The sequence below is a fragment of the Mirounga leonina genome, unplaced genomic scaffold (assembly GCF_011800145.1).
Source record: "Mirounga leonina isolate KUSES-001 unplaced genomic scaffold, KU_Mleo_1.0 Mir_165, whole genome shotgun sequence".
In the NCBI taxonomy this organism is placed as follows: domain Eukaryota; kingdom Metazoa; phylum Chordata; class Mammalia; order Carnivora; family Phocidae; genus Mirounga; species Mirounga leonina.
Genome location: NW_023270415.1, coordinates 35,028,220 through 35,041,105, shown reverse-complemented (window position 1 = coordinate 35,041,105; position 12,886 = coordinate 35,028,220).

Sequence of the window (12,886 nt, the reverse complement as noted above, 5' to 3'; positions counted from 1 at the left end):
ATTGCTATCAATTTTTTATTTTCTATTTTTTAGTATCCATATTTCCAAATTTTTATGAGTGTATATTATTTTTAATGAAAAAGTAAGATTAATAAAATTAATGTGATGTCATTTATCTAATATAAATTAAAATATAATAGGTTTTAATATAACTAAATATCAAATTAAAGTACTTTTAGAATTATAATTTCATCTGACATAAAATGAAAAATAAGATAATTAAGATAAATTGAAATCTTTCAAATGGCTACTTGGTTCTTCTCAAACAATTCTTTAAAAACTAAAATTTTCTTCCTTGAAGGATGCAATAAAAACAACTTATTTTAAAGTGCCTATAAAATTGGGTTGCAATATATTCAAGATGTGGCCTTTGTAAATATCATAAATTTTACAAAATGATTATGTTGTTTAGTAACTAGTTTTAAAGTACTTGAAATTGTGAAAATAAACAAACATTTCCATAGGCAAAACAAGGAATGAAATAGAATTTTCGAAAAGATATTGCACACACAAACTGATTTATATCCAAATAAGAAAAAAATCTCTTACAACAAGGCTCTGAAAAGCACACTTTGGGATTATTTCTATTTTTTTCATCACGCACATAAGGAGAAAATATTTTTGTAACTTCTTTGTACTCCTGCGAGTATATAAATTATGCAATGGCCATTTTCTTAAACTGTATCTATGATTATACAGACAAAACTGAAGAAATATGCAAGAGATTTTTTTAAACAATCTAACTAGAAGTCAATTTTGAACCCAATTATTTTAGAAAAGTTCTTTAAATTGAGTTCTTTTTAATTATAGAAATAGACTTTTACATCCATGTTGCAACATAATATTGCCATCCAAAAAAATTACCTATTAAGCATGTAGTGAAAAATATACACTTGCATAAGCAATATATTTAGAGCTAAATAAAAATATTTTCTGACTTTTAGTAGGTTACAATATGAAGTATATATTACCATATTATTGGAACTTTCAATATATCAGAAATACATACAGCAGATAATGTTCAATTAATACATGGTGAAAAATATCTCATATATGAAAGAAGTCCAAATTTTCAAAAACTGTAATAATTAAAAGGAAACATATAATACTCTATAATGCTACATAATGGATGTTAATAAATTGGGTAAAATTAAGAGAGGACTTACTGAAAGTTTCAAGTCAAGGATAAAAATCACTCCATAAAATTTATGTTTCAAAAAAATGAATACTTTCAATTTGGACAAATGAAGACCAAAAAGTTCATTTTAATAATTAATAATTAAAAAGAGTTTGATTGAAATGTATAATATCCTTAAGGAAATAGGTAGGGTGATTGTTAACTTTTTCACCCAATTCTGATGTATTCAGTCCCCAGTAAACTCTCCCCCAAAAACTGAAAGAAAAAGCTTTTGAGGAAAGAGTTAATCAAGTCTCATATTGAAGAAACTATTTGCACCAAAATTTGATTCAATCTAAAAATTAATCAATAAGAATTTAGGGGCTAAATCTTTGTGAATTATTAAGGAAAGCAAGAAATGTTTGGAGCCAAATCTTACCTTCCTACTAAAAAATAAAAATTAAAAAAGATTTAAAAGCCCTCACCAACAAAATGTCTTTTGTAACAAACATCTCTCTCCTTTTACTAGTATCTTTTCTGTTTACTAAGTCAGCTTTTATCAAGGATGAAATCAAAATATATCACTAGTCAACGAATAGCCTTATCCACAACTATTAAGTGAAGTTCATAATTTTGAAAATATCACTTAAAATAAACATTTAAACCATAAGTTTTTAAAAGTTAGGGATCATGTACTTGGCACAGAGAAGGAGTTAAAGTTTAATTTTAAAATATCTTATAAACCTACAGTTTCATTTCCCCATCCAAAACATCTAGACTTAAAATAATTTCTGCATAGCATTTATATATTATAAATTATTCTAAGTCTGTATCTAAAATATCTTTAATCTTTGGCTAAAAACACTTTTATGTAAATCTACCTCCTTTTTTAGTGTGCTTAAAAGGGAAATCTGATTCTGTTTACATAAATTCTCTTAGAGTCTGTTCTTCCAAGAAGGGCATCCCTACACAGACTATACTTTTTTTTTTCATCAGCAAATGTAAGGTAGGAAAAAAATTGTGAGGTAGGTAGGTAAAATATTATTAAACTTACTTCTTCACTTGTACTTACATTTTCGTTTAGGTTTTTCTAATTAACCTCTGACAGCAGGATATAGGTACAATGCGGTATAGATCATTTCTGTTTCCATATGATTCTTTGAACAAATGGTGCTCCCACTCTTTAGAAACCACTTATTAATCCACGTTCAGTTATCCGAACTAATATATTTCTAGAACAAATAAAGTAGAGTCAAATTTTGGCCTTATGCGTTAAATCCAGATTTTTCCTGCTATTTTTAAAAATTAAACAACTAAAGATTAATGTTGTTTTCATTCACAACTCTTCAAGCATAAAATTTCCTTGCTGATCATGAAAAGGCTGAACTCTCTTTTAAAAGATGCTCTTTGCTAAAGGAAATCTGTAGAAAAAGATAACAATTCACAATTTCTACTTCTTGGGACTTCTCTGACAATGAATAGAGCTAGTATTTATTCCCTCCAATCTCCTCTTATTACTACTTTAATCATTAATGAATTCACTATTAAAATAATAGGTTTTAAAAAATTAATTAGAAGTTAAGACTTGTTTCTTTCCTCCTTTTATCTATTTTTTTCTCTTTTCTATCTCTCTCTTTTTTCCTCTATGCCCTCTTTAATCTTCTTTTCAATATGACGTATTGGTAAGAAGTAATTAAGTGATTAAATTGCAAAAGGCCACAGGCTTCGGTTAGTTCACAGAAAAGTTAATCATCATCCTTTTCCTCTCTTTTTTTCCTCTGAAATAAACACACACAAATACACACAAACAATGCATTGGTCAAGGTGCTAGCAGGAAACAGATGATACATTCAGAAAGTACAAGTAGTCCTCAAAGGAACTCATTGCCATATTGTAATATCAATGTATTGGGACAGATGGTAGCTACACTTGTGGTTAACATAGCACAATGTATAAACTTGTCAAATCACTATGCTATACACCTGAAACTAACATTGTGTGTCAGCTACATTCAAATAAGAAAAAAAGGGAGGGACTCACTGACAGTATGCAGGCATGGTTAAAGGAACCCAGGGACCAGTACCAGAAGAAAACCATTATCCGTAGAGTCCTGAAGGGGTAGAAGGAGAATTCGTGTTATTTGAACTTGGTGAGATCTATTACCATACAAAAAAGACTAATAGAAGCAATTTCCAATAGGGTAAAGGAAGAGAGTCATAGATGGGGTGAGGAGGAAATCAATACTCCAAACTTTCTCTTCTTCCATCCTTCCAGTCTCACCAGTAGGAGACCATTGGCTAAACCAAATAAGTTTGGTTTAGGGCAAAGGAGCTCAGGAGAGGTGGTGCTTGGAGTTTAGTCTACAGGGTTTCTAGGTCAGGTAGAGAAGAGTAGAAAATCATTAGAGGAGAGGGGAGTGGCCGAATTCTAACACTCACAGATACATACATAAACTCACACACTCCTTTTCCTGTTCTTATAGTTCATACATTCAATTCATGTTACCACAAGTCGATGGAGTCACTGAAATGGCTTGATATTTTAGAAAGAGTAAGAAAAGGAAGTTCCAGTTTTGTTTCAAATAGCAAGCTGTCATCAAACTACATTTCTGTGATCCTTGTTCTTAATCTAGGGAAGTGAAATACCTTCCTTCTTGCACACAGAGATGATCTGTGTTGCAGAAATATTTCCTTTGCTTAGGAGTTTTTAAAATATTATTCTATATTGATGGTTTAGTATCCCAGTGTCCAGGAAAATGGACATTTTACCAGTTATTCTTTATGTCATTGTATTAATAACCACAGTTTTAGTAACTATGTTCTTTCCCAGGTAGCATAATTGTAAATTTGCATGTGTTACCTAAAACAACATTTAAAACAGCTCTATGAGGAAAGGAGTAGGAATTTTTAGGACATATTTTTAGGGGAAAAAAATTTTATGGAAGAATTGACATTCAGGGGTTAAGTAATTCTTCTAAGGTCAATGTGCTAGTAATGGTGGAGCAGGTGATTCAAACTCCAACATTTTCAGTACCAAAGCCTGTTTGTTTCTTACTATATTGTACTGCCTCTCCTTGGATCCCAACTTATCTTCTTAGTTTATATTTTGATTTAAGAGGCCTAGCACTCAAACAGCACCCAAAGTGCTCTGCAGCAAAGTGGAGGGGATGTTCTTAATATTAAAGCTCTTATTCAGAGTAATCTCCATTTATACACTTTTATACATACTTAGCAATTTACACAGGAAGTCATTCATTCTAAACCCTTCACCAGTATATTAGCATAATAATATTTAACTTATTTTTACCAAAGCAATCATTCACAGAGTCAGTTATTCTTAGCAACTCATATTATTAGGGCTGCTTATTTTATCTTATTGGAAAGTCCATTAATAATTATGATAATAATCATGCACTGATAGTAATGACAAATGATGTACACCATTGAGAGAAAAGGTATCGTTATAGGGAAACCAAGTAGAAGGCTACTTCAAGGGTCTGGGTTAGAGAGATGCTGATAAAAGCAACAGAAAGAAAGGATGGATATGAGCAGGGCTGGAGGTCCTAGTGTAAGAAGAAAATGTGGAGCTACTTGTTCAAAAAAGCAGAGGGAAATGGTACTAAAGTACATTTAAGGTACTGAAACATAAAACTTCCTTTTCTTGGGCGCCTGGGTGGCTCAGTTGGTTAAGCGACTGCCTTCGGCTCAGGTCCTGATCCCAGGGTCCTGGAATCGAGTCCCACATCAGGCTCCCTCTCAGCGGGGAGCCTGCTTCTCTCTCTGCCTCTGCCTGCCACTCCCCCTGCTTGTGCTCTTTATCTCTGTTAAATAACGAAAATCTTTAAAAAAAAAAAAAAAAAACTTCCTTTTCTTCTGTAGTTCTCCTTTAAGTATGGCATAGTTGTTTTTATTTGTATGTGCCATAACCTCACATGCATTTAATACCCACAATAACTCCATAAGTTAGGTAAACTGTGAGTATTCCAAAGGTTTGGGTTTTTTGGGTGGGTGTGTGTGTGTGTGTGTGTGTGTGTGTGTTTGGTTTTTTTGTTTTTTGGTTTTTGTTCTGCCTTTTGCAAAAAAAAACTTATTGAAGTTTTGGTCTGATGCAGAAGTCAATGCTATTTGCAACTGCTCGTTCCAATAGCCACTTGGAAACTCTTGCCTCTTTTCAGGAAAATTCTCTTTTAAAATATATTTCTTCTATATAATACCACTTAGTATTGCTATTTCTAGAAGGATTGTGGGTTATTTTATTTAAAGTAAAGGATAGATAAATTCAAAGTAAATGAAAGATATATTCAAAGAATGATAGATAAGGCAGGGGTTGCATATGTATGTATTTCAAATTTAAACTTGGTACATTTTGCTTTCCTTATAAAGCACTTCTTAAATAATAAGTGAGAATTTCACAAGTATGCCTCATGAGTGAAATGAATTAGAAGAAATCCACACTTCACAGCTGAAAAACCCCAGCTTATCTAACTGCACACTCCAATGAAGCTGATTTGAGTGGGGAGTTGTTTTTGAAGTTCATAGAAATATTTAGGGCAGAATGCCAAGTATAAAATCTGTCCTAAGTTTAGTCATTGGAGTCTAGACAATCAGACTAAAAATATTGGCAATTAATTATTTATTTATAGGATGCTATTAGATTTTCTATGTCCATAGTTAGAAATTTTAAACTCAATTTCCCAATCCACTGGTAGAGAGCCAATTTGTTCTTTCATGGCATATGGATTGGGGCAGCAGGGGAAATTGGGATAAAAGTGTTTCCCCTCTCATGCAGTGATTTCTAAAACTTCTTCAATGATTATAGTAATGTGACTGAGTTGTAGGGAGAGGTTCATAGTAACAACTATAATGTTTCTGCCCAGATGTTTTCCCAGTTACAGGGCTCTAAAATCAATTCCAGCCTAACATCAGTGGCAACTTAAGCAATTCTAAAAGCTGGATAAAACTAAAAGGGCATAGAAAGAATCTGGAAAGCTTATTGTCACCTTTAGTTTTTTATTTTTATTTTTCTAGTAATAACGGTAATGATGAATGATGATAAGAGTGATCATTTACTAAACACCTGTCATGTGCTAGAGGCTCTGCTAGGTGTTTTAATGTCCTATTTAATTTACATAACAATATTAAAATTATATATATCATTCTGCAATGAAGACAGGGATGCTGAGGCTTAGAAATGTTAAGAAAATTTTCAAAGTTGTGAAATGGAAGAGAAAGAAGATAGAGAGTCAGCAAAGTAGATCTTTGCAACCCTGGAGCCATATTGGCAAATTCTGATCCTCCCTCTTGCTGCTAAAATTTTGTGCAGACTGTTCCCTCAGCCTAAAATGTTCTCCAACCAGCTTTTCCTACAGAGGAGTCTTTCTCATTGTTGAGAAATGTTCTTTGAGACAGAGTTCTTTCTTCACCTTTGGTATCCTCTTCTATTGTATCTAATCACCTTGCTTATTGTCCATGGTGTACTTATCAGAGTCTGTGATTATGTCAATTTTTTCTACTTGTGAAATGTCTATTTCTACCTCTTGAATGAAAGCTTCATGAAGCCTGGGACCTTACCTTTTTTTTTTCTCTATTGTATTTCCAGAACTGAGCATACTTCTTGATACATAATAAATGCTCAGTAAATGTTTATTAAATGTATGACTGAATCCTGACAGAAAAATATCTAATATCTAAAAGTACAGATGGCCTTTGAAGCCAAGACAATGAGAGCCCCTACCCAGGATTTCAAACTCATGGGTTATTCACACACAAGGCGAAACACACAAAGTGAAGATTTTGGCTGAACAAAAAGCTGGATTTTCTTGAACTACCCAATCAACTAGCTTGGAAGTCGGTCTTCTGTTTGTAGGACTGTCTAACCATGTATGCGTGAGATGAGAAGCTTCTGAAGTTTCATACCACAAGAAAGATTTGTTCATTGCATGAGCATTTATTCCCCAAAATGAAGTCCCCATGTCAGGATGTATAGCAGTTGACCAGGTGAGCGAGTAGCAAGCAGAAATTCTTCTGCTCCCTTAGGCTCACTCCTACCCATATTTGGTCTCCCAAATATAAGCCTCATGAGCTCACCTGTTTGAGCCATCATCCAAATGATTCAATTCAGGAGCAGTATACATTTAAAGAAGTACAGGCAAATAATAATATTAATAATTAATAAAGCACAATTTCAGTCTCTACTCATGTCTTTCAAAGGGCATTAAAGGAATACAGGTCATATTTCACACTAATCCTTTTTATCCCCCCTTTTTTTCATCCTCCCCACACACTCTCCTGTTTATCAATCCCTCTCCCTCCCCCAAATTTTCCTACTCTCTATTCTACCTAGATCACCTATTAGTGTTTACAAGTCCTTCTCCCTAACAATATGGGCCAGGGAAGGCAATAGACTATGATCAGCATAACATCAATAAATTGTATCCTATTTACAATTTATCACACCACAAAAGTACAATTTTCCCTCAATAAAAACAATGGAAGGATATTGTTTATGTTCCTCCCTATTTATAGATAGTTATGTGGGTAATCCATTATCTTTTCTTGTGACTCCTTCCTAAATCCATTAGGAAATGATATTTTCTCTGGGAAATAAAACCTGTTTAACTTCCACATGTTGATAACTTTGAAATGTGTAGATTGTTAAATATTTGCAAAGGAAGATAATGATCAAAGGCAGGAAAGTACTATTATTTCTACAAAAAGAACTTTTGCTTTCCCTCAAGTGTCAGTAGTTCTGTATTTGCTACCATAAAGTTTTTTGAGGTATGTGTCATATTTAGATAGCTATCATTGGCACAAGCAAGGAAAAATCATACACCTATAAGTTACATGAGTAAGGTATTTCAAAGTTCTGATCCCTAAAGTTAATTAGTCTCTTCCCAAAGCAAATGGAATAGTTTTTAAAAATGATTTGCATTCACCATACTTTCCTTTCAAAAATAAAACTCTTTCAAGCCGAGATATCTCCCTAAGGTGGGTTTTTGTCAGAGTATAGCCACAGCATTTCTTTATATGAAGAATTTTTTCAATGATCTAAATACCATGTTCTCTCCTACAGGATATTCTGATGAATAATTCCTCAAACTACTCTTCTTGGAAAAATCAGAACTGTATTTTGCATACCTGAGTTATATACTCAAACCACCAGATAAATAATGAATAAAAGACCCAGAATGATTTTTTTTAATTAATAGAATCTAAAATAATTGGTGAAAGTGAAGGAATTAAAACTGGAAATTCTTATATGTACTGGATTGCCTTTAGAATCTTGGCACCATTTCTACCCACCTGTCCCATGCTGTCCATGGTATTGCAGAAGCTAGAAGCCTGGAAGCTACAATTCCTCAAAACTCTTGTCAGCAGGGTTCCAAGTTAGAATGTGCCAGCCAGAAGGCAGTTACCTGAGATTTGAGAGGCAAAAAGAGAGACAGAAACCATACTATTGTTTCTCCATTGGAAGCAGACAAAACCACGGATGGATGGGCTTCAGCAAAAGAGATATTTTGCATGTGCCTCTGGGTGTTTCACCTAGCTGAGTTTTTGGAGGAAGCTATGAACATAACCAGTGTTTTCTATGATTCTGGAGACTTGGTGAAAACTACAACACCTGAGAGTAAATGGCAGTATTCTGACTTTCATTTTTCCAACCTGCCAATGGTTTCAAAAACATCTCATTACCTTATATCTAATTTAATGTATTGAATTCATGTAATTCAACTTATCATTTAATTTATTGAATCCTTTTTTGCTTGAGAGATCTTGAGTGGTTTTGTTTTCCTGATCAAACTTTGGACAATACATGCTATAATTTTCTAAGATGGCATGTAGCTTTTAGCAGATTTTATAAGATCGAAGAAATATTAATGGAAATGTGTCCTTAATCTTACGATTTGATTAGGTCAGCTAATCTTGGGTAGCAGTATTATGTGTTCTGCTGCTGGCTAAATTGAAGTGCTACTCAAATACAAATGTATTGGCACCTACTATATTCACTGTGCTCTTTTTTTCCTGCCAAATAAACAAAAAAAAGAGAAAATATCATGGCCCTTGTCCTCCAGATGTACAAAACCTAATAAGGGAAGTAATAGTAGTATATGTTAAAAAGTATTAACCAAAACAAGACAGAACATCCCATGTCAGAGAAAAGATGATTCACCTTTCCTCCTTTTCACCCATCGATCCTATGTCATCCCATCCTGTTTATTAGGAAATGAACTAGGTGGCAATCTCTAAAGGAAGCTTTTAGTGGGATAAAAGGTTTTCTAAAAGCAAAGAGGAACAAGCCAAAGCACAGGAACAGGGTAAGAAAGTGGACTGGGAAAAAGAAAAAAAGCCAGATAAGTGGATTGAAATTCTTATCCTTGAAGTCTAAGAAAGCCCAAATATTGCAAAATATCAGAAATGGCATTAAACTGGGACTCTGGAAGCCTGATTTTGATCTCATTTCTGCTACTAAATTTGGCTTTTTATCACTTCCCCGCTTTGTGCCTTCAACTTATTGTCAGTAAAATTATGGCTTGGATTTGATTATACCAAGATCCATTCCAACTCTAACACTGAGGCATTAGAACAACAATCTATCCAGGGTGTGTGGGATCTTTCTGCCACTTTTTCCAGCACTTTCCAGGCAGTCTCAGAACTCCCCTGGACACCTAGCAATGTCCCATCAAACACTGATTGTTAAAGCCCAAATAGACATGTCAATTTTTATAATTCAGGTATTCAGCATTTGAATTATCACATGCAATCAAAAGGAATAAAAGAATAAATTATTTTTGTGCATCTGAGGCAAAACATCCTGATCCACTCCATCTTACTTAGGAGAAAAACACCCTCACTGCTACTCACTACCTTTTAAATGTGCAGAACGCAGGAAAGACATCTTTCATAGCTCTCCCAGAGCTCCACCATGGGGATAAGGATTAACTCTATCTCCTTATAAAACATATGAACATACCCTTATCTTTAAATATGCAACCATCTAAATTTGGGGACTTTTTCTCATGAATATTTAAGTAATCAGTAAGTAGTAGTAATCATTTTCATTTTATAATTAAAGTAGATGGGTCTTATTTTTAATTTAGGGTGGGTTTTTTTTCCCCCTCTGTTAGGCAATCACAGCAATTCTTGATGAATGTGTGCTTTATCTGGTAAGAAACGTCTACCAAATAAAAAGTCACTGCTTTGGAAAAAAAAATTAGTGGATTAAATCATGCAAAAATTTTTGACTAGTATAATTAAGATGATGTATAATTTTTTTTAATTTCCGTACTATGGATATACAAGCCAAAATATGTAATATTAGCATACACACCTGCATGAATTCAGTTCAGTGCAAAATATAAATATTAAATTGCCTTGCATTCATGAAAGAACCCATTCTTGAATCCAAGTCCACCTTCGCTTTTACTACATTTCCCACTCACTCCAATACCTGTCTTGGGCACTCTAACTGAAAATTAAACATTTCGATGAATATACACTCTTTAAAAAAAAAAGATTTTATTTATTTGAGAGCGAGTATTAGTGAGAGAGCACAGCACAAGTTGGGGGAGAGTCAGAGGGAGGGGGAGAAGCAGACTCCCTGCTGAGCAGGGAGCCAGATGCGGGGCTCAATCCTGGGACTCCACCGTGGTACTCTGGGATCAGGACCTGAACCCAAGGCAGACTCAACTGACTGAGCCACCCAGGTGCCCCTACACTCTTTTTTATATGCATCCATTCTAACCTGCAACAGGAATTCATCTTTACCTTAAAAAGTAGTTGAGCAGATGAATTAGTAATGACTTTTTTCTGTGCTAGGAATAGTTCTAAACCAACTGTTCTAAAAACCAGGACAATGGCCTCTGGAGTAGGCTGTACTTTGTACTTAGAAGCAGATGATTTGTAGAGGGAATATAAATCCCTCCTACTCTGATTCTGTGCCTGTTGGCTTGGCATCAAGGGGCTACTTCTTTCAGCACAGTCCTTTAATATTAAGTTCCATCATTTACTTTGTCTGCTATTCAATGCTTGTCACACCATATTGTACCTGTTGAATGCCTGACTCTCCCACAAGGTGTTGTACTCCTTGAGAACAGACCCCACACCTAACACATGTTTGTCTCCTCAACACTAGTATAGCTCTTTGAACATAGTGGTATTCTAAAATAAATAACTCTTCTTTATCAATACAAAGATTGCCTAAAATTTGGATCAAAATAAACCACCCCATCTGTCACTGCTTTTTCTCTGCTTCCCTGAATTTCTCAGACATACCATTTAAAATGAAGCATTTGTCAAGTCTTCAAGGCACAGGACATGAATTATTTTTGTTAACCATCTCCTTATCATTAACAGTTATTGGATGGCATGGAGTAGTTATGTTGGAGAGTTAAGGGACATGTACCTGAAAAGGTATATTGGAGTTAATACAAGTCAAAAGCGATGTTAAAGCCATGTTCCCCCTGATCCTTTAATTGGTTTTGTCAAGTAGTTTCCTTGAAATATGTCATGGGATTTGTTTTCTTTTTTCAATTATTTCACCAATTTTTTTTGGTATATATTCTGAACGAGATATAAAGTAACATCATAAAAAGGTCATGGATTTCAGAGTCCAAAATGCCTTGGATCAACTCAGTCTCAGCCACTTATATCCATTCATTAAATATACTTCTTCTGACCATCTGCTTGGCCCTGAGCTAATCATCAGGCAAAGAATGATCACTAGAACATGATTCCTGTTTTCAAAAAGTTTGAAATCTAGAAGTGATGGGAGAGGCATAAAAATGTAAAAGCAACACATAAGATTTACAAAGGGAAAGCACCTGAAGTTGTAGAAACATACAGGAAATGAGCTTAAATATCGGGGATCCAATGATGCAATATGTGGAATATGCTTTGTAAACTAAAAGTACCATGCAAAGATGAGTCATTGTAGTTCTAGCCTTAGTTTAATAACATAGAACATGGTAAAAATGGAGGTGGCCAGAAGAACCAGGAGATGGTGCAAATATCTTCCTTCGATCCTTGTATCCACAAATTCTGAAGAGTATTTGAAGACTCTTCCACTTTGTCTACAAAATCTGCCAATGCTTACCAACCCAGGAGTCTCTAACTTTATTCAGAAACTATAAGAGTACTAAATAAGTTATAAATATAAATTATTGAATAACTGATTTGATTTACCTTAATAACCCAAATGAAATAGTTTAAGGTAGTAATTGACACTAATGTTTCCATTTATTTTCCAACAAAAAAATTTTTTTTAATATCTGTGGAAGGAAATAAATTATAAAACACATATCAAATAAAATATTCTTCTTGAGAAATTGTTGTGTATAATAGTCAGGAGTCAGGTCAGAAATCCAGAAGCCAGTCTAGGTAGTTCCTGAAGAAATAAATTTAATAAAATGAATAACAGTCTTACAAAAACCAGTTCAAGGATTGGGGCAACACAGGTCAGGGAAAGCCTCTGCTGGTTTCCAGGGAATCACGAAGTACAGGCTTAGACCACCACCACCACCACCCGTGAGCTCAGCTGCTTGCAGCCTCAAAGTAGGTGATTCACAGGAGGATGCTGGGAAACTGCTGGTAGGATTTCACATATGCCCATCTGCTGAAGCCCATGAACCTGCCTGCAGGAGCAATAATGGCTTCTGCTTCTCTTCTGCCTTCCAAATCTTGCACAAGAGCCTCTCATGGGTGAAATCTAATCCAGAACCCTGCTGGCACAGGTTCGGAAAAATGTTGTTACCAAGAATTCAGGGGAAAGCAG